General features: G+C 41.1%; 1 long non-coding RNA gene across 6 annotated transcripts in view; it reads right to left on the bottom strand.

Annotated features, from left to right (window-relative positions):
* The window catches only part of LOC149433201 (uncharacterized), a 139,135-nt gene that overhangs the window by 48,031 nt on the left and 65,802 nt on the right, over positions 1 to 25,302 (bottom strand). For all 6 annotated transcript variants that reach the window (XR_016308860.1, XR_016308863.1, XR_016308862.1 and 3 more), the window contains exon 2: positions 1,548 to 1,652. This is a non-coding gene — a long non-coding RNA (uncharacterized LOC149433201). The remainder of the gene's footprint in view (positions 1 to 1,547; positions 1,653 to 25,302) is intronic.

The raw sequence follows: 25,302 nt of genomic DNA, 5'->3' as shown, positions 1-25,302 counted from the left end.
TATTTTTTGACAGAAGCATCTGTGGCCACCATTTGTCTGCACACTGTGAGCACTGCTAAGAAGGAAGCCATGCCTGTGCGTGGGTGGGGCTTAGGCACCCTAGTGGGGGACACTAGAACTACACTTGCTAATTACCTAGGTTCTAGGCAGGATTTTGCTTTCATGAAAAATTCAGCATTAAAGCTTAACTCCAGAGCCACCATGAGTACAGTTAACCCTCTATTAACCCATGGATAAATGACTGTACTGTTAACACTAGGCACTCCAAACACTAGTACAGTTAGAGAACACCAACTCCCAGGTGATTAGTAGTTAGGAACTGGTACCAAACGCCTGCACAGGCATCCACCAGCCTAGCAATACCTGTCACCTCACTTCCAGTGAAATGTCCACAGTTACTAATGGCTACAGGAAATGAACCTCAACCCCTTAACTACATGCTTTCTGTCTCTCTCAGGGGTCTCCTCTACATAGCATAACTCTCCCATGAACTCATACACTAGGTCCCTAGGTAAACTATGCCACAGGTCCAGTCCCAGTATCCATCTGCAGTCCCGTAACAATCACCCTATGCCACGTCACCCATTTCCAAGCTGGTTGGTTGGCACATACAATGATACATGTACAGTTGTCCCTAGTAAGAGCATTAAAGCCTACACTAGAACAAGCTACATACTGGACTAAAATGTACTGCATCTCCGCTAACCTACAGTCCCCTTGTTACAAGCCTTGACCTTTGGATACTCCATGCAATACACCACTTAGGAAGAGACATCCAGACAGGCAATTAACGGTTAACAGTTATTTTACTGAAGAAAGGCAAACATACAGGAACAGCTTTGTAATGCAACTTTTCACTAAGAATCCTGTACAGATGTGCTCTAGTGCCCATAGGGTGGCCATACCTAAGTAGCAGCAAAGAGTTCTTAGAGTCCCTTAAAAACAGAGTCCATGATTGGCAAATAATCCACAAATGGTAGCAGAGAGTTCAAGTAGTCCATGATTGACAAATAATCCACAAATGGTAGCACAGAGTGCAAATAGTCCTTGACTGGCAGTGATCCTTTAATGGGTGCAGCAAGTCCCCAGTTTCCTATCTCTCAGGGTACCCCCTCAGCTATCCCCCTGATGGGGCTAGCCCAGCAGCATAAAAGTCTACATTTTACACTCTAGCAGGGCATTTCACTGATCCCTTTTTATGTGGATCTCTGGCAAATTGGCAGCAAATTCTAGCCAATCTATTCCCCTGATGACCATACATCTACATTGTAACAATTTGTATCTGGCTGGCTCAGTAAAGCACAGCTTGAGAAGATGAGATGCAGAACATGAGTTCTCACAGCAGAAAAAAGTTAACTCCTCGTAGGCACCTGCCTACATGTGTATGTAATGCACAAATATGGCTACCTCATGTACATACATAACTAAAAACTATATGAAAATCAAAGAATTAAAAACACTATCATAAATACATATTTACAGCAGGCTCATCACTTTCAGTTACATAACTAAACAAAAAAAAACAAACATTCATAAGACTATATTACCATTTTAATCTGGGCATGGGAAGACTGTCACCATTCTGGCCCTTTCCATTCGTATTGGTTGTTAAGCAGAAGCAGGCCACTCAAAGGGAAGGGGCTTCCAACCTTCTGGAGAAAAAAGCAGATGAATGCATGGTCAGGGGGAGTACTGTATTCTCTGTGAGAGGTAATAAATACTTGGAAGTGTTACATTAACACACCAGTTGGCATTCATTGAACATGAACAAATATATCTAATGATAAGTCCACTTTAGGAACAATTGCTGATCCCATTTCCATATGTAAAGAGTAATACAAGAGGGGCAATTTACTTATCTGTTCATAAAACACGATGAGGAATATGGAGCAGTAAGGAAGTAAAATCTGAACATTTAGAAGACAGATGTCTTCTGTAACTGATCGCCTACACAATCCACATTACTATCATCTACAGAAGACTATTGGACTGTATGTGTCAGGAAGGAAACACTGCTGATTATTACTAATGTTTGAAAAGCTAAGTACAAACAGGGTGGCCACATGCATCAGGCTGCATGACCTGAGAAGGCTGAGAAGACAACATCACTGATGGTAGGCATGGGTCACACTAGGCTAAGAATTCTTAAAGTGGAACTTTAGGTAATAAAAATGGGCGAATAGGCAGGATTTTTAATGCAGAAGAGACATGCTTTGTCTCTGCTGCAATAAAATTACTTACCTGCCTGCCCTCCTCTGTACACTGAGCTAATGCAGCTCACTGTAGAAATTTGGCAATGCAAAGCTGACAGAACTCCCACGAGAGTGCAAAAGTGATGTTATCCCCACCCATCTAATTAAAGCGGCCAGTGATCAATACCTAGAAGCAGGATGCTTGAAGATGGAGCCAAGGAAAGTATAGTTCTGCTTTAAGAGGAAGAATGGATGGATTTTACTGCCAGCTAACTTGAGGTTTGACCCATCGGTGATGGTACATTCACCAAAAGGCAGTTGGGTGCGAAGCTAAGCCAAACCTGGTAAGATGGTAGATGTTTAAGCAGAGTATTTAATCAGCAGGCATATAGAAGTGTTGAAGGGAAATTCTACAGATCAGCAGAGTCAAAGGAGGATAAGCCATGATCAATTCAAAATTCAAACTCAAAAAATACACAAGAAAAAAATGGGAAAACTAATGAGAGACTGTCCATTCTAGACACACAATGTAGCAGTCTTAGCAGGCATAAATACTTCAGCACATGATTGAATCAACATGTTCATCCTCTGCTGATGGTGAATGCATTGCTGCATGAGTGAAGTACTAGTAGTACAAAAGTGTGAACAAAGGCTGTGTGTTTCTTGTCATTAAACTATTGGAGACCCAGACCTAACTAACAAACCACACAGGAACCTATTGGCACTTTACAAATTATTAGTGCAGCCATGTCAGACACAGGCATACTGTATATTTTATGTATGTTTTCCACTTTCTGATATTTGTAGACATACAGGGGAGAAGTTAAGTGGCTTGTAGGAACAACAACATTTCTTTTTTTCTAGAGACATAAAATACATTTACCACAAGCAGTGTTTTCTTCATTTGCAAAGAACTGGCGAACAAGAGCTTTCAGTTTCTTGGCAGAAATAATTTAGAGAAACCATTCAACAGCTGAAATAAATGTCTCAACATTTGCATTCTTGCATTTTATTGCTAAATGTCACTATTGTAATTTGTCACACAGAGGACATGGGAACAAAACCATAACCATGTAATTCCTTTTCATAAAACTGTTGCTGTGTTCCCCCAGAAAAAATAACCATGCATATACTCCTGGCAAAACAAAATATTAAGGGGAATTTTTTGAAAGACTGAGATTGATATTGTTTGTGAGCTTTTTTAGTTTGAATGTTTTCGTTTTACAGTATATCTGATATATATATATATATATATACACACACACACTAGTTTACAAATAGATATTTAACACGTGACAAAAGGATTCCCTGGGCACTATGGGTTGCCTAAAAACAAAATAGAAAAGATGCTGCCTGCTTGTATGCTGTTTGTGGGATGGAACCAGAAGATAGAAGTTACTGCGTTGAGTCATTTACTTGTAGGTTTAAAAAAAGTAATGCATGCAAAAAAAAAAAAAAAAAAGCAATCATTCTTTCAATCATGGAGGCTTAGTATCACATGTGGGTGCTACATAGGGTGGTCTATATGCAAATGTAGTCTCCCTCCTAATAATTACTCCTCCAGACTGACACCCTCCCGTGAAGGCATTTTGATATTTACATAACTCCTGAGCTTCTCACAGTGTGCATTAGGAGCTGCAGCAAGTCAGATACTGCCACCACATTTCCTGGCTGGAGAATGTATAGCATCATTTACAGCTTTCCAACCATCCAAACTGTCCTGTCATTCATTGGTTTTTACTTCTTTCAATCATGGAGGCTTAATATCACATGTGGGTGTTACCTAGGGTGGTCTGCATGCAAATGTAGTCTCCCTCATAATGGTCACTCCTCTAAATTGACACCCTCCCATCAAGGCATTTTGATATTTGCATAACTCCTCACAAAAGAAGGCCAGTACATGCATCAGAGCCAAGGACTGTTGAGAGTAGTACAGTAGTAGTACAGTGGCAGGGTGCTGTAGAGCAATGCAATCTGTGATCTGCCTGCATTGCATAGGGAAGCATAGAGGCTGACAGATACCTTATTTTAGATCCAGTGAGGTTATGTAAAATATGAAATGTATGTATGAAAATGGAAAGCCTTTATAATGCATTCTTTATTTAAAGATTTTCAGAAAATACAGACAATAGAAAACAATACATTTATTGAGCAATAGAGGTGAGGTACAGTATGACATGTACAAGCAGATAAGTACAGCAACACAGAAGAAGATGAATCAAAGGATAAACATTTGGATCATATATAACAAATAAGTAGCGGGAAACAGTTACTGGAGTAACCAATTAAAGTGAAATTGTTAATTGAGAAAAAGATATCAGCGGTATCAGCATCACTATCAGGACATAGTGCCGAGACATTGGTTTACGATTCTCCAGAGCACACCTCATATGTTGAGTATGAAGTTACGCAATACAAGGAGTCTTTAGAAGGGGAACAATAAAATAAAGGGAAAGTATAAAAATGAGAGCTAAGGAGAGTTCCAGAGAGACATGGGGGTAAAGAAAGGAAATGGGGAACCCGGGTACACCCAGCGGAGGGTAAAATATGACACATTTTATAGCGAAGGGCCCACATTTCATGCAGGGCCATAACAATGGAATCGTATAAGCTAAGATGTCATGAGCAGGGGCGGACTGACAATTCATGGGGCCCCCTACTGACCCCGGGCCCTCGGGCAGTGCCCGAGTGATTGAATGGTCAGTCCGCCCCTGGTCATGAGGCTAAAAGATGTCTGATAACCTCTGTGCACAAGAATTTGATTCAGGAAAACCTAGAGGCACTGAATTTATCACAGGTGTTTTTTAATGAACTAGTGAGACCCTCCATCATCCTAATATCCCCTCCACCTTTCTGATCCACTGCTGAATAGTGGGGGGAGACATGGATTTCCATATTACTGGGATGCATGAATGGGTGGCATTTACCAAATATCCAAGTACAGAATTTTTGTAAACCTTTGTTAGAAAAGAATTGTGATGTAGGAGAAAAAGGAGGGTAATTTGGGTATCACCCTGTCAGTGAAGTGTTTGGAAATCTTGTGTACCTGAACCCAAAAAGTATGTAACGCCGGGCAGGACCAGAAAATGTGTACTCTATGTCCTAAGTGCAACCCACAGCACTAGCAGGTAATAGTGTAGGAGGGTACATGGCATGAAGTACTGTTCGGGTACTATAACAGGGGATGAGAATCTTATACCTGGATTCTTGATACTTACTGCAAATTGATGACTTGTAAGAGAACATTTTAGACCTGTTTTCAAGAGTGAAAAAGACTTTTAATTGCTTTTCCCATTGTGCAAGGAATCTCAGAGTAGGTGTAGAGACTGCCGCTAGCAAACGTTTATAGGTCCAAGAGAGCATATGGTGGAGAAGCCAGGGTGATTGGAACTCTTGTTCAAAGGGTGTGAAGTTTCTAGCCAATTTTTCTAGGTCTGGCAGGGAGCAAAGTAGGTGGGTCAGTTGCAGGAAGGTTCCAAGGCAGAGAAAATCAGGATCTTGGGACAGTTGATAGGGCGTCATTCAAGGCGTTTGATAGTGCTACTCTTATTACTATGTTTCAATAAAAAAAAAAGCCTTCTCTTGTACCCCAGGAAGAAAGGCCAACTTGCCCAATATAGGGAAAAAGGGAGAGGGAAAAGGAGCCAGGTCAGAAAGCTTTTTTTTTTTATAATAGCATGTTGAGGAAAAAGGAGGAATCAAAGATAGCAAAATAAAAGCAGATTAAACTTTAGCTTTAATTAATCTCTTGCCGCACACATAACGCATGTGTGCAACTGCAAAGAGGATGGGCTTTAACATCCACATGCTACACATATGCATCTATGGGCGGCAGAGGTTTCTGTACTGAGAACATGATTACTGCACCCTTCTAGTACAGAGACCAAGCTGTCACGTGATCAGGCAGACCTTCCCACCCCCTGCACGTAATAGATTATTTAAAGAGATGCCGGGACTGGGGTTAATTATGAAATGGCAAAAAATAACTATGAATGGCAATAGAGCAGAGAAACTCACCCTAAATGTAATTATCAGTCCAGTCCAGTAAATAGTGGATTTAGATTGATTTTCTCTCTCACTGACAGTACAGCCTTGTCTGCATCTAAAACTGCAACTGAATGCTTTTAGTTTATGCAAACCTTTACCCAATAACTTTTATCTAGTTTTGGATGGAAGACATTTTGGAGAAGAGGTTAGAATCTCTGTTGGGGATTTTTTTTTACCTAACCTCTTGTCCCTGTGATAGGAATTTGACAGTTGGTTCTACATTCCTCCCCCCCACCAAAACAAAATATTTCCACCCTATCACAACATCCGTTGTTATAAAGACTCCTAGAATAGGAAAATGAGCAGCGTTTATTGAATGTAAAGGTTCTCCACATCTGGAGGAAAGTATTTACTGGGACAGCTTATATTCGGCATAATAATGTGCCACTAATTGTGAAATCCGGCTTTAATGGAGGGAAGAAAAAGAAAGCAGAAGTTATGATGAGAATATTGATGGATTACAACAGTTGTTCAAGCTGTAATTAGCTGGAGAATGAAGCATGGAGCCCCTTTCAGGAGGCAGCGAGGAAAAAAAGCTGACGCGGATTCTGGAAGACTGCAGGACACCCTTTGAGTGAATATTTATAGGCAATAACAGACCTGAAATTAAATGTTCAATAGGAACCATCATTAGAATATATTCTCATTTGTTTACAAGCCAGTAAACTGTTTTTATTTGCTTACAAGTGGAATATTCAGCAGTTTTTTAATATTAATGTACACAGTTTGCAGAGAACAAAGGGAAAGGTGCATAGTGAAACATTGCATCTGCCATAATGAGGGTTGAGTATTTACAACTGCCATCCATGGCATAACAAAAACCTGGTTTGGTTGGATTGGGTGATGATATTACATCTATGCAACCAACACACAACCTCTATCCAAGTGGACCTTCAATTGTGCTGGTTAGAAGACAGTCCTGATTTCACAAGTGGTTCAATATGGCACCTGCCAGTCACATATGATTTGGTGACACCACTAGAGTGTTAAATAAATTATAGCTTATAGATTCATATGACTAAACAGCTCAGAGCTTGTTTAAAGTGTATCTAAACCCAGGAACAAAAATGTAATATATTGCAGTTTACCAGTCCTTAGATGTGGTGGTTGCATTCGTTTTATTTTTTAGACTTTTTTTCTTTGTTTTCACCTGGTAATTCTATCAGTAACTCTTCTTGTCCTGAGTGAAAACACTCACTACTTGTCCTGTATCTATGGAGGAACAATGTTTCCATCTTAGACCTGGACTACAGAACACTTCCCACTCTACTCCAAAACACGAGGGTACGTTCTAAACACGGTCCCAACACTTCCTGATAACAGATTTAACCACTTAAGCTATTTGGTACTGCGCTACTTTAACTGGCAATTGCACGGTCATGCAACACTATACCCAAATGAAATTTATACCATTTATTCACACGAATAGAGCTTTCTTTTGGTGGTATTTGATCATCACTGGGTTATTTTTTTTTATATAAATGAGAAAAAAATATTTTTTACTTTCTGCTATAAAACATACTAAGTAAAACATTTTTAAAAATTTAAAAAATCACATTTCTTCATAAATTTAGGCCAAAATGTATTCTGCTACATGTTTTTGGTAAAAAAAAAAAAATCACAATAAGTGTATATTAATTGGTTTATATATACTGGATTATTAATTTTTTATACTAGTAATGGCGGCGGTCAGCGACTTATAGTGGGACTGTGATAGTGAGGAAGGCAATCTGACACTAACATTTGTGGGAACTGAATAACTGCCACTGACATCTCCAGTGACACTAATGCAGTGATCAGTGTCAATACAAGGGGCATTCAAGTCAGACTGGGACTTTTGAGTTTATATAATAAAAACTAATTTCAAGGAGTGGAAACTGCATTTATTTTTCTACATATTCCCCTGCTACATTTATACACTTATCCCAGCGTTTAAGTGCCTATCTCTGAAGAAGAGAAATAGGTCCCTGCAATGCGTCAGTTGGTTCTGCTATTTGTTTCTGTTTGGAGGTGGAGCCATACTGTGTACTTTATGCATTACATGGTTTTAGGCCCACTTGGCTTTATGAATATAACCATTGTAATTTACATCTTTCAATAAAGTGTCTAAAGATAATGCGCTAGACGTGTGCACGCTCTCTGTTTTATGTTTTTCTTTTGGTATTTGAGTATTTCTTTAGTATTTGATCTCCCCAGTCTGAGGAGGACCTTATGATCATAGGCAACTTCGGAGTGCAGAAGAGTCAAGGTTTTTTTTTCCTTTTCTTTATGTTAATCATTTAACTAATGCCTGGAAAGCGTCAGCATAGAAAGATTTGTCAGTACACTCAACCATCCTAGGACAGGCTGCTTCACTTCATCATCAGTGCTGAAATGCTGACCTCTGAGGAACTCTTTTAGGGGTCCAAACAAGTGGAAATCACTCAGAGCTAGGTCCAGGTTGTAAGGGGGATGTGGCAATACCTCTAAGCCGATTTGCTCCACAGTACATACTATACACCATGAAGGAATATCCACTTCATTGGCCATGTCACCAGGTGATCAGTGGGCATAGCACACAGTTCTTTCCTTCTTGATTCCTTTATGGTGTCCCTCCTATTTTCAAATGATGGCGACTATGTAGAAAATTAAATCTTTCAACTACTGCACAGTGGGTGGATTGGATCTCTGCTACAGCTGCTGCTGTCCACCCTACACCAGTCATATCTGCTCCTACTCCAAGCATGCATGACATTTAGGTTCATGATTATTTATGAAAATTATTTTCATATGCAGGGGAGTATGTATTAAATGATCCACCCCAGGTGCCAGCAATGCTATGTATGCCACTGGCATATATTGACATTATAGTTGATAAAAAGTACAATATTTGGGGGTTAAATTACTTTACTGCATTATATCTGCTTCTTCATTGTCCATGCAATGTTCTATTGTAATTTATTCTGTGCTTGGCATGTTCAGACAGCTGGGACACAGGAGATTTGCTGCTGTATCAAGAAGTATATTTCCCATCCAACGGGAAGAGCTAATATGGATCCATCGGCACCAACAGCTAACAAGTCCAGACGGTAGGATTGGACACGGTAACTTTTTTGGTGCCACCTGCTGTTCACCACAATATTTTACAATGCAACTTTGTTATCTGTTCACTTATTACATCTCAAGAGAGGTGGTGTAATACTAAATGGTATTGCTTAATCTTCATAAAACTCCAATGCTTGTTCATTTATTCCCTTTTGTCCATTGTCATCTGGGGTGGTAGCCTGTCACTGAAAAACCAATACAAATTTTGCGTTCTAGCTCACTCTCTGCAGCCAAACACAATTTTTTCCCCTTAATAAAAATGTCTCTCTCTATTTTTCACTTATGTGGCTTATGTCAGCTTTGGCCCTGCAGAGGATTCCCAGAGGAGGCGTTTTCTCTATCTCAGAATTTTCTGACCTCTCCAGTGACAATTTAAACTGGCAACTGTATATTATACTGGAGACTCCGCCACCGGTCTCTTGGCTCACATACAGCTCTATTACATGGTTTAGACGCTTCGCTTTTTCTAGTAGACCTGCTTTTATTTTCTGCTGTTTTAATACAACAAAAAAGGGTTTAGGACTAAAAACAAGTTTGTATCTATAGCTGCATTTAGACTTAGAAGGTAAGAATTCTTCTTTCTGGGTGCACAGTAGGGAATTTTATTTGCTTTCTGACAAATAAAAAATTTTCTTAAGTGTGTATAATAAGTAAGACTATGTAATCACAATGAGCCCTCAATGGAATATAGAGTGGGCAATGGTCCCTAGGACATATTTACACATACTGTATCTGGCCCCTTTCAGTGCATTACCCACATATGTATTAACAAGCATTGGTGTTCATTTACCAAAGCTGGATAGAGCAAAATCAAACTCACTTCTGCATACAAACCCCTTCTGCATAAAACCCCACTGTGTTGCATGTTATGTCGCACAATAATGTGCATTGCTTTAAAGGCAGCCCATTTATTTGAATTGGCTGACAACACACAACAATGAACTGAAAATGTGACATTCAAGAATAACTGAATAATATCCAAGTACAAATCTTTGTAACTGTGCACATTTTTTTTATATTATTTTATTCTGTACATAAATTTTCTAAGGACGGTACTGCAGTGGCGGCATCCCTTTAAATCAGAAAGCATTTATTTTTTGAACCAGAAAGTGTTTATCAGTAATGGCCCCTCCACTTTAATGCTTTTAAATAATGCAAGTGACTTTTCTGACACATGAGGGGGCAATCTGGCGATCTAAAAGCGCTAACAGCCATTGTGTGTCTCACCTTCAGACCAGTGCGACGGCCTTTCAACTAATTTTATACTTAATAAATAAAACATGCAAATTTTCATTTCTCAAAGTGAGAAAATGCATTTAGAAAAAGCCTGGAAAAAAGGCGGCATTAAAAAAGCATTAGGAACTTCACTAGAGGCTCAGCTGCAAAAAAAAAAATAGATAAATAAAAATAAAATCCCGCTTAGGTCTATTCCCCTGTGGGACATGCATGAGTCCAGAAAAGGATGTGGCATGAACCCAGGTTTTCAGCCACCAGCTAAATTCAGGACAGGGTTATGTAAATCCTCAGGGCCCATGGCTGTGTGAAGAAAGAAAATTGCAGAGGTAGCAATGACATTTGGGTCCGCTGCTATCATGGGTTCGAAAAAAAAACCCTGCATGTTTAATGTTCGCAGTCACAACAAACTAATGTGGTAAATCATCAGATCAAGTTCTTTGTAACCATATTGCACTACCTGGACTTTGAACTTAGATCAGATGGATCAGAATGGCCAATAAAGGGGGATTTTGAATGAAAGAGTGAAGATGAAGCAACCATGTTGACAATGTGGTTTAGCTGTGAAAGCATAGTGGGTGATTTAGCTAGAAAGCATAGGGAGCACTGCTGATAAACTGCAAAGCATGAGATTTGTGTAGGGCTTATGGGCACTGGCAGGTCTGTTAAATCAGATGTAATCCCCTACTGCATAGGTAGCAAAATGATTAGAGAACTGGGGAGTGGTAGGAGTTTATCTTTATTCATTATTTTTAAATCTTAAAGTGACACTAAACAATATCCTTATCCTTCAAAAATAATTCATACACATCCACTACCTAGTGGCCCCGTAATCCATTTTTTATTAACTTGTTTCTTACTGTGTTTTTCGGCCTCCTTGTAACGTCCTCCGTGAGTCTACCAACTGCCAACATTTTACCCAGTTTGCATTACTGTCCCTGCAATTGTTTCTTTCACTTGGGCAGGGACAGTCATATGATAAAAAAAATTATAAAAATTAATTTTAAAAAGTAAATCTGTAACTAAGCTTTAACAAATCTGAAAATTCATAAAGAAAATTGGTGATGGTGAGTAGAAATTTGTTATTGTGGGATCTCCCAAGCCATGAACTTGCTAGAAGAGGGCTGTTTTCACCAGTTCTTCACTGTAAATGATTCAGTGGCATGTTTCTCTTTGCTTACCCCAGCTTGTTATGCCACAACAGACTACAGTAGTTACATTTCTTTGTAGACTCCCTTGATGATAAGCCACTGGTAGGGTCTAAAATAAAAAAACAGCTCCCCAGAGCCTCTCCTTGCAACATAATAACAATGGAGAAGATCGAGGAGAAGTAGGGAGTGAAGGAAGAGAGGGAGAAGGAGGAAGTGATGAAGAAGAAAGAGAATGAGGAGTTGAGGAAAGAAGAGGGGGAGGAGGAGGAGAAAGAAGAGGCGGAAGAGATAGTGGACGAAGAGGAAGATTTCTCATTAGCAATGCTCAGCACCTTCATGTGGCCGCATCTATAGCGGTCTTTTAAGGGTTGTCTTTCATTGTTTCCTCTTTGGATGGTCCTAATTTGGGGCAGGGCTGACAGGCTATGATCATAGGATTCCAGATGGGTGAACAGGCAGGAATTTTAATGCAGAAGAGACATTAAAGTTACTTAGCTGCCGGTCCCCCCTACAGTAAGCTGAGCACATGCAGCTCACTGTACAAATTTGGCAATACCAAATCTGACTAAACTCCTGTGCTGGAGTGACGTCATCCCCGCCATCCCAGTCAATGACAGCGGTCGAGACCCAGGTGGCAGCCACCCAGAGATATCAGCAGCTGGGCAGAGAGATTGGGGATGCGGCATCACTGGAGCCGAGGTGAGTATAGCTCCACTTTTATTTCTGCTGCTGGCTGCCCTTTCCCCTGGCAATAGGATTTCTCTCGATTTTCTGTTCCCTGGCCTACCCTCTGTATTGTGGAGAGGCAGGAAGCCTATGGTGGCAATTATGTGGCTTAGGAGCTTCCTGTGTGTGCTCCATGCAACCAGGCCTGATTGCTGTGGTTTAGAAAAACTCTGAAAAGCGGCATTGAAGTGAGGCAGCTACAGCCTTGACTGCTCATTCTTTCAGGGATTAGCGAATCAGAGGAACATTGGTCACCAGCAGGAATCCTACCACCATCAGGAAATGCAGCAAAGAGATTCTTCCGCAATAATTCCTCTAAGTGCCACATTCTGGTCACTCTCTGGGATGGTGGCAGTTGATTGGCCATTTTACCCTTGTATCAGGAATCTAATAGGATGGCCACCCAACAGTGCTATACTTTGATGACTTGAATTCTGGGGTCCTTGCGCAGGCATTTGAGCATAAAAGACCATTATTTGCCACAAATTGTCTGCAGCAAAGTACCTTGAGTCTTTAATTTTACACTGTCCTCAACTAAATCATCCCACCCACATATAACTCCCAGAGTTTTGGAGGGGTGAAACACCCCCCCCCCCTTGAAGCCTTCCTTATTCCCTCTACTTACTGTTAGCACCTCAGCCCTCCTCCTCATATTCCTCCTCTGCCTCATAGGGATGGAGGCAGTAGGCACATGATCCTGCTAGCCTTTGAGGCAACAGCAAGTTCTTTTTTTCCTCCTGCTTCCAGTGCCTGTTCTATCAGGCTACGAAGTGTGTTCTCCAGAGGAAACATGAAAGGCATTGTGTCAAGAGGGCTGAATGTCTGGAGATTGGTGCATGTACATGTTACAGCTCAAGGTCTGCTGCATAGGGCTATAGCTGAGCATGCATCTGTGCTTGCGTGTTAGCGTGAATAGCATGTCCATCACTAGCATTGGCACCAAGAGCCCTATTTATAGCACAGCCAAACTTAGAGGGATTGTTGAATGGTCACCTCCTGTGGCCAGACCTACATTCTGGTATCATGTGTTTGACCTCGCTTGTCTCTTGACTCTGCTGTATCCAAAAAGATCTTTTATTGCTGACCTTGGCTTGTATCCTGACTACACCATCTGCCTTCTATCTTGGTACCTCTGCTGGTATTGACCTTGTCCTGGACTTTGACCTTGCTATTGCTTCTAAATTGGTTTATCTGCTGCCCAGCTGTTGCTGATCCCATTTGTTTTGTCTGCAATTCTTTTCCTTACACCTGCAAGTTCCTGTGCCTGACCTGCATACCAGCTTCCTGAGCAGACCTGTTTCAAGCATCTCTAACAGCACAGCAATTTTCAGATTGTCTTCTGAATTTCTGCTGCATATGGTCCCAACATTATTGCGTATTGGGCAGGAGGTGCAAAATGTTACATGCTTCCTGATTGATGAGCCATTGCTGAAGTGAAAACAACCCCAGCTTGTTCAAGCATTTCTTCATACTATAATAACACAGGTATTCAATGATAGCACGCTGCTCGTACAGCTGGTGCAGCATGGCACACCTTGAATTTCAGCATGGAGGGGTGTCACAGATGAGGTAGGCAGCAAGCAGCTGGTGTTAGAGCATCATTTCTGCCAGGCAAACACTAAACCGGCAAAAACCCTTCTGAGAATGGACCTCCTGGAAGCCAAGGTAAATTATGATAAACTACTGCATCACCCAGTTGAGCACATGTGCCAGGCAAGGTACATGTGTGATTTTTCCAAGGTGAAGGGCAACCAACAGGTTAATACCATTGTCACTCATACCATTGCTTGGGCCTGGCAGCTTTGGCACAGTGTGGCTCTTATAACACATTTATAACACAGCATTGCTGCGTTTAACCTGATACCTTGCATAAGATTTGGGGTGATTTGGAGGGACTACTGGTTCTAAAGAGTTAGAGGAGGAGGCTTATAAGAAGAAGGGGGTACAGGTAGCTGTGCTTTCACCAATAGACAAGACATGTTGGAAAGCCACCACCCCCAGGGGGTGCCCTGTCCTGCATGCTTTGCAGCTGCTAGAATATTGACCCAGTGTTCTGTGAAGCATATTTAGTGTTCTTGCCTATACCTACTGGTATAGGCTGGGACACTAAATACCTCCTCCTCTGCCTCCTACTGCCTCTGCCTTGTAGGGATGGAAGCAGTAGGCAAATGATCCTGCTGGCCTTTTGAGACATCAGCAAGCCCCTTCTTCCTACTGCTACTGTGCTTCCAGTGTCTGTTCTATCAGGCTACAAAACGTGTTCTCCAGGGGAAACATGAAATAAATTGTGTCAGGAAGGTTGAATGCCTGGAGATTGGCGCATGTACGTATTACAGCTCAACATCTGCTGCATAGTGTTATAGCTATGCACTTATCTGTGCTTGCATGTTAGCTTGCATGTCCATCACTAGCTTTGGCACCAAGAGCCGTATTTATAGCACAGCACAACTTAACATAATAGCACCTGGATACTTGCCACTGTGGTGCAGCACAGTCCAAACATTTGCAAAAGGGGCTAGTTCTACGAGCTTTACTGGAAGCAGCTGCAAAGCTTAGCAGTTTTGTCAAGCTGGCATTAAGTTGCTGGGCATGTGGGTGTTTTGGGGACATTTGTTTTCTTTCAGCAGCTGCAGAAGAGACTTGTGTAGGATGCTGATGGGGAAGGCAAGGTTGGTGTAAGAGAAATTTTGCAGACGTTCAAGGGTTCACCTGCCCTTCCTCAGCGTAGTCCCCCCATGGTTGCCAAACCAGCTGCTGAAAAGATTATGCTGGAAGAAATACACCTCTATCTTCCCCCAGTTGAGTGGTTAGGCCTGAAGCCTGTACATGTGCTTGGAGCAGAAGAAGTCTGTCCAGTTGTGGGCAGGGCTTAGGTTGCCTAGTGGAAGACACTAGAACTACACTCGCTAGTGGCCTAGGTTCTAGGCAGGAATTTGCAGTAATGCAAAATCAGCATTGAAGTAGAACTCCAGACTTAGAAGTGATCACAATTAACCCTCTAATAACCCAAGGCACTTGCTATACTGTTAACACTAAACACTCCATATACTACCACAGTTAGAGAACACCAACTTCCAGGTGCGCAGCATTTAGGAACTGATGCCGCAGAGATTAACCGACATCTACAGACAAAGAAGAAAACAGGAGGCGCCAATCTAAGTGCAGTAGTAAATACTGTATTTAATGTAGTAGGATTAAAAACACTCACAAGAAGCAATAGATAAAAAAGCTCATCTGTGCAGGGGGGTGACCACTCCTCACCATCCTGCAGGTACCACCGGTCATGCCATGGATGTTGGCTAAGGTGGTATGGAGCCATAAGTGCAGTTGGGAAAATCTCCCTGAGATGTTGGAGTACAGTGGAGCCGATCCGATGGCGTCTAAACCAGGAAGAGTCCATGCTACCAGCGTGGAACGCACCGGCGGAAGTGACATCACTGGAAGAGGCAGAGGGTTAGACATGGAGGATGCCAGGAACACAGACAAAGGAACAGGCTACGCGTTCAGAGCCTCTAGCTCCTTCTACAGGCCTTATTGTATATACACCGACATCCACCAACCCAGTAATACCTGTACCCTCACTCCCAGTAACATGTCCACAGCTTGGCATTGGTAATGGTATCCCAGTGACATGTCCACAGATTGGTAGTTAAGAGACGACCCAGTCCCCCAGAGAACTCTGACTGCCCCGCTCCCCAACTGGGGACGCAATCCAGCAGCATAACAGCCAACATTTTGACAACATTTCCAGCAGCTCTCTCCTTAGGGCTCTGAAGAGCCCCTTTTTATGTGGATTTCTAGAAAATTGGCGGAGAAAAATTAGCCAATAAATTCCTCAGATCCACCACACATGTACATTGTAATAGTTTCAGTGGAAAGACAGCAGACTTTATCCAGATAACTGAAGAACAAGAGTTAGCACGGAAAAAAACAAACAAAAAAGCGCTCCTCGGCTCAGATGAACCCAACGCCTTGTAGAAAACACATGATTACACTTAATTGTAGTAAAGTGTAAAAATATGAATACAGACTTCACAGGCCATGTTTGTAATAATAGGGTACAGCAAAGATGTAAACGTACAGTAATTCAAAAACAACAATGCAGTAATAAATTCTACAGTACTCAAGCAGGAATGTATCCAATGCTTGGCAGCTGGTATCCTGATGTCAGAGCTTATTGAAGTAATCCTTTTAACGTTCCGATGCAGCAGTCGGTGCACAACCCAGGGAACAGCAAGATACAGAGGACAAAATCGTGTCAACCTCGCTGCTATCAGACACTGAGCAGCAGCTTGGTAGGCAGTTCCAGAGAAGCATCCAGAACCAGAGAATCCCAATGCAGCAGACAGACAGGGGTTGCGAAGTCAAGCGACTCCAGGGCCTTAGAATTATGTAGTAGCAAATGCAGTCGCACATGTCATCGATGGTGGAGCACTGGCACCCACACACAGTGACTCAGATAACTTGGTGTGCATGCTCTTTGAAGTCCTCCTTACAAACAGGGGTAACAGCAGCAATGGTTTCCTCCAAAAGCGCAATTTCCCTAATGGTTTCTTTTTGCACAGACTCAACCCCAGTCCCAGTGGAGGAATCCAGGCTTAATCCCACCAAGTCCAATTAGCAAGGGACCCAGAGGACAGTGGACAAAATGCAGCACCAACACTGGGAGGATCACTCAAGACGAGGCAACAACAGCAGAGGCAGGAGGCAGTGGCAGACCTCAGTTTCGAAGTCCAGTGGCTCCTCCATCCCAGCGAGCCACAGTGTTGCAGCTTAGACAGCAAGCCCAAGGGATCAAGTTTGATGGGGTCCTGTGACACTTCAGGCATACTAGACAAAGAATGTCCCCATCCCCGATTTGGCAATGTGGCATGTCAACAACTGGCCAGTAGAACAGTCCAGTGTTTAGGATTGCAGGGTCCTGGGTAGGCTTGGCGGCTAGTTTCCAAAACAGCGACTTTTGCACCATGTAAACAAGGCTTCCAGCAGCAGGACCCACATGGAGGCAAAGGGCTTCTGGATCTTGGCACTTTTATCCAGCCTCTAATGCCAGCCAATAACATGCACTTGATCACAAGCTGGGTACGCTTCTTTTCACGAGCAGGACACGACATGGTCTCTTTTACTGGTTAAGCTTCAGGTGCATGTAGGAGGCATAACCTGATGAATAATCCAAGTTGTGGGTTGGGATTAGGCACCCTAGTGGGGGACCCCAGAACTACACTAGCTAATTGCCTATGTTCTAGGAAGGAGTGTGCGATAATGCTAAATTATCATTAAAGCATAACTCCAGACTTAGAAGCGAGCCACAATGAGCACAGTAACTCTCCATTAACCCATGGCTAACTTGCTGTTCTGCACTAAACACTCCTGACACTACCACAGTTAGAGAACACCAACTTCCAGGTGTGCAGCATTTAGGAACCAGTGCCGCAGAGCCTGCAACAACATCCACCAATACTTGTCACCTCATTCCCAGTCACATGTCCACAGTTACTAATGGTTACAGAAGATGAAGCTAAATCAATAACTACATACTTGTTCTCTCTATTAATCCATGACCACCTAGGTTAGGTCCCTAGGTACTCTGTGCCACAGGTGCAATTCCAAAATGTGGGGAACTGGCTGCTAGTGAAGGAGACAAGCACAACACCCCTTCATTACCAGAATAACCATCACCCTACACCAGTCACTCTTTCCCTGGCTGGTTGGCTGCTTTAAGCAATTACACATGTACTGTTATCCCTAGCAATGGCAATATAGCTTACACTAGACAGCAAAGTACATGCTGAACTGAAATGTTCTGTATCTACTCTAATCTAGGAACTTCAGACTAGGCATTAAATGCTTAAAGCGGCAGTAAACCGTGACTTTTTTTAAAAAAAACCTGAAAGACAATGTGATAATGTACTAATATGCATCGCATACTAGCACATTATGTGAAATTTACCTTAAAACTAAGCCCTCCAGCAGCACGCTGTCATGGCTGACAGGGCTTCAATCTTTACCTGGTCCTTCTTCAGGGTTCACGGGCTGTGGTGCCTTGAATGGCTAAGCCTCGATGATGTAACTCCCACGCATGTGCGCGGAAGTCACTTTTTTCGGCACAGAGTTCTAAAGGAAATGCATGGGCATGCTGTTCCTCCAGAGCGCATGCACCGGAGTCTTTTACAAGTAAATATCTCCTAAAAGGTTCACGTTTAGAAGATATTTACAGTACATACAGGTAAGCCTTATTATAGGTTCATCTGTAGGTACAAATGACCAAAAACTTTTCTACCACTTTAATGGTAACTTTACGGAAAGAAGGCAACAAACAGGAACACTTCTTGTAAAGCAACTTCTCACATAAATTTCTGTACAAAAGGTGCTTTAGTGCCCATAAGGTAATCATGCCTAAACAACAGCAGAGTCCATAGTCCTTTTGAGGCAAGTGTCCGTGACTGGCATGTGGGCGCAGTCCAGCAGCATAACAGCCTGCATTTTTACAGCGTTTCCAGAAACTTTCTCCCTGGGGCACTGAAGAGACACTTTTTATGTGGATCTCTAGAAAAACTAGCCAATCAATTCCTCAGATTCACCACACATGAACATTGTAACAGTTTCAGTGGAAAGACAGCAGACTTGACCCAGATAACATGCGCAGTCGGCACAGAAAAAACATTCTGTATGCACCTGCCTACATAGAGAGTCCTGGTGATTGAGGCTCTGATCTGGGAGCCTGAGGACAGGAGAGGAACAGATGATGTCTGAGATGAAGTACCAGAGGTCACTCTGCCACATGGGGTCCTGGGTTAAGAACTTGTGGAGAGCCTGGGAAAGCATCAAGATAGAATCATCAAGACTATTACTGCATTATTCAAGATTTCCTTTTTTCTCTTTGTTAAACTTTACCGCAGCATCTATACTGTGATATTGTGTAGCTTTTCACTGTCTTATTTTTGGTTTTGTTTTTTTTGTTGTAACTATATTTGTAAAACCAAATAAAAATGTATTATGGAAAAAAAAGACTACTGCTGCTGATACTGGAAGGATTTGGTTGCTAATTGAGACAGCTGCTATTGAGAAGGTACAGATATCTGTTCTTTTTTTGCTATTGAGTCTGCAGATCAGTAATGGGTATGCTGAACTTCCTATAAGTAGCAGCTAAGATATAGAAACCTCTCCAGGTGAGGCATATCAATTTAATCCCCTTTCTGAACCAAAGGGTGCTGATCCAGTCTGTGGTTATGACTAAACACATTCTGCATGAAACTTGTTAACCATGTTGCTGTCAAAAGCTTGGAGAGCAATCTTTTTGCATTGAACCCTCCTGTGATAGTAATAAAGATAAGTTTAAAAAGAAAAAGAAAATTTGAAAAAAATGAAAGTTTATTTAAAAGCATACAAAAAATTTTTTTAGTGGCCCTTAGCCCCACACATGTCAATGAAAACACCACCACACATATCAGGTACTCATGCATGAAAATGACACACGTTAGGTATCACAGTACATGGCAGAGTGAGAGCAATGATTTTAGAGTCATTGTGTTACCTCTAAACTGATGAGCTGTAAAGGCTTTTAAAGCATCACTTATGGACAGTTTTTGGGTACCATAGTTTTTAGCCTTTGTCACAGTCATCGGACAGGCCCAACTGTGGTGCACAATTTAATGGTTTGACATATTTGGTATCCATTTACTCAAAGAAACCTCATTTTTTATATTTTACCAAAAAATCAGTTACTTTGTGTTTGTAAAATTAATTTGAATGTATTGTTTACTGAAAAGAAAGATTTGATAAACAGAAGGTGTCACTTTGCCTTTTCTGGCCACATTTGCACCTGTCCGGTGACTATGACAGAAGCTAACCTCAGAAACTCCAGTACTTCTACTTCACTAACCAAGTGAAATCTTACTTATTACCCTATATATTACTTTCAAATTCCATTGGCAGTATTTTATCAACACTGAGATGACATATCTCATTTCCTATAATCCCTTGCAAAGATAACATATGCATTTTTAAGTGTGGGGGACATTAAAGCAACTGCTGCTTATGTAAACACTGTAATCACACAGTTCATTTGAAGAACCACTTGAAAAGATTGTATATGCAAATATTTAGGAGAGAGGACACAAACACATTGGGGTTGATTTACTAAAACTGGAGAGCGCAAAATCTGGTGCAGCTGTGCCTGGTAGCCAGCCTCTAACTCCAGCTTATTCAATTAAGCTTTGACAAAAACAAAATGGAAGCCGATTGGCTACCATGCACAGCTGCACCAGATTTTGCACTCTCCAGTTTTAGTAAATTAACCCCAGCGTGTTTACAAAACGAGCCAACAAATTATTTTGTGTTTTGTTATTAGTAGTGTTTGATCTAATCAGGCACTGGTTTGTTAATTAATTTATGCACAGCTCTGTCTAGATAATGTCTCATTAAAGTGACTTTAAAATCATAAGCAACCATAAAAGTTAATCCAACAGTCCTAAATAAATGTATAAAAAGTCCAATCCATTTAATATAAAGTGCTCTTGCAATAACAGTGCTCCAATGCAATCCTATACCGTGTGACTTTTCTGTGCTTCATGCAAATCCTGTGCTCTTCCCACACTGACCGGAAAGCATTGACCTCATGCCTTTCAGTCAAAATACTATGACTGCAACTAACAATTATTTTCATTATCGATTAGTTGGCCAATTATTGTTACAATTAGTCGATTAATTGGATAAAAACCTCAAAATATGTTTGGTGTATAATGTAGTTCATATGCAAAGTTCTAAAAAAAAACAAAAAAAAAAACAATTTATTCTTGAATATCTATATGCAGTGGTAATATAAATAACCAGCTAAATTATTAGGGAACAAAATAATTAATCTACTCTGAGAATAACAGACAGGAGAGATACAGTATATATACTATTAGAGGTTAAATCCAGACTCAGAAATCAACATTTTTATTTAAGGAAAAAAAAAATTAAAAAGACCTAAAACACTGTTTTGCAGATTTTCAAAATGGACTGTAGTATAATGTTATGCATGACAGTCTCCCTTGTCATGGGCAAGTAGGTTGATGCAAGCTACCTGTACCTAGCTGTCACTTATGCTGGCCATACACAAACACATTTTTTAGTGGCGCACCGAAATGAAAATTCTGGTGCCGAAACCAACAATTCAGGATGCACCTGGCCAAAAACCAAAACCAAAATGTACAGTTTTTAAAAATTAACATATTTTGCAAATGCAATTATTTAAAAATAAAATACACTTTAATGATAAAAAAACACAACATATACACCAATTTTTTTGTAAAATATGAAAGATTATGTTACGCCAAGTAAATAGATACCCAACATGTCATGCTTTAAAATTGCGCATGCTCATGGAATGGCGTCAAACTTGGGTACTTAAAAATCTCCATGGGTGATGCTTTAAAAATTTCTACAGGTTACCAGTGTAAAGTTACAGAGGAGGTCTAGTGCCTGAATTAGTGCTCTTGTTCTGATGTTCACGGCAATATCTCACATGTGTGGTTTGAACACTGTTTACATATGGGCATCACCACTACGCGCGAGCACTTTAAACTTTTTTTTGTTTTTTTTAATGTATTTTATTTTTTAATTTTTTTTACACTGTTTTTAATCACTGTTATTTCTATCACAAGGAATGCATGCATCCATTGTGATAAAAATAAGTAGTGACAGGTCCCCTTTATGGAAAGATATGGGGTCAATAAGATCCCACATATCTCCTCTATTATTATTATACAGGATTTATATAGCGCCAACAGTTTGCGCAGTGCTTTACAATATAAGGGAGACAGTACAATTACAAAACATTTCAGTACAGAAGGAATGTGAGGGCCCTGCTCATGGAGCTTACAATCTAAAGCAATGTAAAGCATTAGATCAAAAAAAGCATTGATATAGTGCTTTAAAAAAGAAAAACGACCTTGTCTACAAGGAGCCGCAACCGGAAGTGATGTCGCTCCGGTCCTCCAAGAGCATAGAGATAAGTGGAGGCCATCTTTCCTTCACTTATCTCTATGCCGAGTGCCGGGATTGTTCAGTAGTTTCTCATGTAAGGCTGAGAACTACCGAGCAGCGCTAGCAGTGCTTATTTTCATATCAATCAAAGGTTTTCGGCCACCGAAATTTCAGTGCATCCCTAAAATTTTTCATTTTAAGAACGTTAATTGTTAGTGGGGTCAAATCAACATTCGTTTTCAACCACATTGGTGGCAAAATTTGAAGGAGCAGAATAGAAAACTTTTCTTGATCAAAACATTTTTGGATAGTATTTTAAAATTGAATGGTAAAAGCAAGGGCAATTTTCGAACTACATTTGTCCATTCATTGAACATACAAAGAATTTTTTTGTATGAATATTCTACAAAAATCAATGTGTGTGGGCAGCATAAGACAATAAGTAGCAGTAGCATGCCTTTTTTTATCACCTGTCAAAACAATTATCCCTTAATAGTACAAAAGCAGCAGATAATCACTACTATAAAGGGGATAATTTATACTGTGAAACAGTGAAAGTAATATATATATATATATATATATATATATATACACACACACACATACAGTATATATACATACACACACACTATTTAAGTATTGGGAAAACCCTCTAAATCATTGTATTCAGGTGTTCCAATCACCTCCATGACCACAGGTATATAAAATCAAGCACCTAGGCATGCAGACTGCTTCTACAAACATTTGTGAAAGAATTGGTAACTCTCAGGAGCTCAGTGAATTCAAGCGTGGTACCGTGATAGGTTGCCACCTGTGCAATAAGTCCATCCATGAAATGTCTTTGCTACTAAATATTCCATGGTCAACTGTTAGTGGTATTATAACTAAGTGGAAGCAACTGTGAACAACAGCAACTCAGCCATGAAGTGGCAGGCCACATAAAATGATAGAGCGGGGTCCGCGCAGAAATCGCCAACTGTCTGCAGAGTCAATAGCTAAAGACCTCCAAACTTTGCTTGGCCTTCAGATTAGCACAACAGTGTATAGAGAGCTTCATGGAATGGGTTTCCATGGCCGAGCAGCTGCATCCAAGCCTTACATCACCAAGTGCAATGCAAAGCATCGGATGCAGTGGTATAAAGCACACCACCACTGGACTCTAGAGCAATGGAGACGTGTTCCCTGGAGTGACAAATCATGCTTCTCTGTCTGGCAATCCAATGAATGTGTCTGACTTTGGCAGTTGCCAGGAGAACGGTATTTGCCTGACTGCATTGTGCCAAGTGTAAAGTTTGGTGGAGGGGGGATTATGGTGTGGGGTTGTTTTTCAGGGGTTCAGCTTGGCCCCTTAGTTTCAGTGAAGGGAACTCTTAAGGTGTCAGCATACCAAGACATTTTGGACAATTTCATTCTTCCAACTTTGTGGGAACAGTTTAGGGATGGCCCCTTCCTGTTCCAACATGACTTTGCACCAATGCAGAAAGCAAGGTCCATAAAGACATGGATGAACAAATTTTGAGTGGAAGAACTTGAATGGTCTGTACAAAGTCCTGACTTCAACCTGATAGAACACCTTTGGGATGAATTAAAGCGGAGACAGCGAGCCAAACCTTCTCGTTCGACATCAGTGCCTGACCTCACAAATGTGCTTCTGGAAGAATGATCAAACTTTTCCATAGACAAACCCCTAAACCTTGTGGACAGCCTTTCCAGAAGAGTTGAAGCTGTTATAGCTGCAAAGGGTGGGCCAACCCTTGCCATTAAATTCATGTTGCATGTAAAGTTAGGCGTCCCAATACTTTTGACGATATATATATATCTTAATAAATATACACTTAGGCAGGATGTACAGGGTATTTTAACTGGGAGTCAGACATGAAGCTATATGAAAGGTGGAGGAGGGTTATACACTCACCAGCCACTTTATCAGGTATGCCTGTTCAATTGTTTGGTAACACAAATTGCTAATCAGCCAATCCCATGGCAGCAACTCAGTGGATTTAGGCATCTAGCCATGGTGAAGATGACTTGCTTCAAACCAAGCATCAGAATGGGGAAGGAGATTTAAGTGACTTTGAACATGGCATGGTTGTTGGCGCCAGATGGGCTGCTCTGAGTATTTCAAAAACTGCTGATCTACTCTGATTTTCATGAACAACCATCTCCAGGGTTTACAGAGAATGGTACAAAAAAGAAAATATATCCAGTGAGTGGGAGTTGTGTGGACAAAAATGCCTTGTTTTTGTCAAAAGTCAGAGAAGAATTGGTAAATTGGTTTGAGATGATAGAAAGGCAACAGTAACGTATGTCACTTTGTTGAATGTATGCCATGAAGAATGAAGGCAGTTCCGAAGGCAACAAGGGGTGCAACCTGGTACTGTGTGTACCTGGTGAATGTAAACCTTTTATATTAAAGTAATACTAAAAGGTAGAGACTTTTTTGCATGGATATATTTTTTAAAAATATAATGCACAGTACTTGTAAACTTTTTCTTGTAATTGTAATGCGTTATATTACCTCCAGTCTATCAGCCTTCAGCTTCTCTGGGTTCACATGCTGATCTTCCCTGCAGGGAGCCCTTAAAGTGATCGTAAACCACAGAGCAGCCCTGATTCTCCTCTTCTGTGGTCCCCCGCCGGCTTCTGCCTCCTGTATTCAGAGTGCCCCTATAGCAAGTCGCAAAGTATAGTAGTATGCCCCTATAACAAAGTAAAAAAACTTCTGTCTTTAGAATAACTTATTTCCTTCTCCTGCCCAGGACAACATGTTCCATTAGGCACTGCTCCTCACACATTCACAAGTTCTCAGGCACTTACTGACATGTATGGAAAGTACTGACCTGTATGTGTGCTGTACTGTATTTTCTGAGATGTAAACAAATAATGCATTCTGTATGCAG

The sequence above is a fragment of the Staurois parvus genome, unplaced genomic scaffold (genome assembly GCF_062004578.1).
Source record: "Staurois parvus isolate SC_StPar_1 unplaced genomic scaffold, SC_StPar_1.0 ptg001935l, whole genome shotgun sequence".
Classification (NCBI taxonomy): Eukaryota; Metazoa; Chordata; class Amphibia; order Anura; family Ranidae; genus Staurois; species Staurois parvus.
Note: the sequence above shows the minus strand (reverse complement) of the source record. Positions and strands in the feature narration are given on the sequence as shown.